Source organism: Trematomus bernacchii, unplaced genomic scaffold (assembly GCF_902827165.1).
Source record: "Trematomus bernacchii unplaced genomic scaffold, fTreBer1.1, whole genome shotgun sequence".
Lineage (NCBI taxonomy): Eukaryota > Metazoa > Chordata > Actinopteri > Perciformes > Nototheniidae > Trematomus > Trematomus bernacchii.
Genome location: NW_022988043.1, coordinates 20983910 through 20985067, shown reverse-complemented (window position 1 = coordinate 20985067; position 1158 = coordinate 20983910).

Here is a 1158-nt window from a genome sequence, read left to right as displayed (position 1 = left end):
TCTCAGGCTCGAAAATGACATTCCCAGAACAAATGACCATATCTTCCCTTCTAAAAGGGTTAAATTAATAATCTTTATTCTCAAAGTAATGATAAACCTGTGAGTTGGATGTAGAAAAGTCAGAATCAATATAGATGTTTTTTATTTTAAAGAAAATTCAGATGTTACATAGTAAAAAACTGTAAATTATAGTGTCCGTCCAAAAATTATTTTTTACTTATAGTGAAAACTACCCTTGGATGATGGGTTAGTAGACTAAAAGCTTTAGGAATCCAAAGTACAACATATAATAAGTACCCTGTATCAAGATTGATGCAAAACAAGTGAAATTTGACCTTTTTAGAGAGATTTAGCCAAAAACTTCTGGGGTCATTTGGGTGGATTTGACCTATCTCTGGCCCCCCTTGCTCGATTTTGATGAATGAAATCTCTTTATAACCGCTAGAGCCAATGGAATCGAGGGAAAGTTATATACACACCAAAACGTTAACAAATAGAGTGGCGAAGTCACGCCCACTTACTTCCGGGTAATGGGACCTTATTTCGGAAAAATTATGCATTGAAGTCAATGGGGAGAGAAAACTTATCTTTCGATCCCGTTTGAATTGTGCCATGAATTACACATATGATGTTTGTCAATCTTAAAAAATCATTACTGTCACACCGGTTTAAGCCCGGGTACACCCTCCACTGGGGTCCCAGGGGCCGATGCTAATGTAGGCTAACGCTACATTAGCATTGGCGATCTTTTTTCTACTTCATGCTTTCTGCACAAATGGTTAACATTGAACATTAAAAATACCAGGCAGTTCAGGGAGAGTCGAAGGCAGGCAGGCAGGCAGCTTTGCATGACTTTCTTCTGGACGTGTTTCATTGTGATGATAGTGAGGGTGAGTCAGTCTGTTTTTTGGCAAGACAGTAGTTGAGTGATTACTGAGAGAAAATTATTCTAAGTGTTTCAAGTGTTGTTACTTTAAAGTGTTGTTACTGACCTTTTTCTCTTTTCTTTTCTTTGCCTCACCTGTAACTCTGCTGAGACCTTGAGGAACATGCACACTGGACTGAACTGCTCTGGCAACCTGATTTCCACTGTACGTATTTGGTTATGGTATATTATTTATATACATCAAAGGCACAATGCACCCCCCAGAGCTGCAC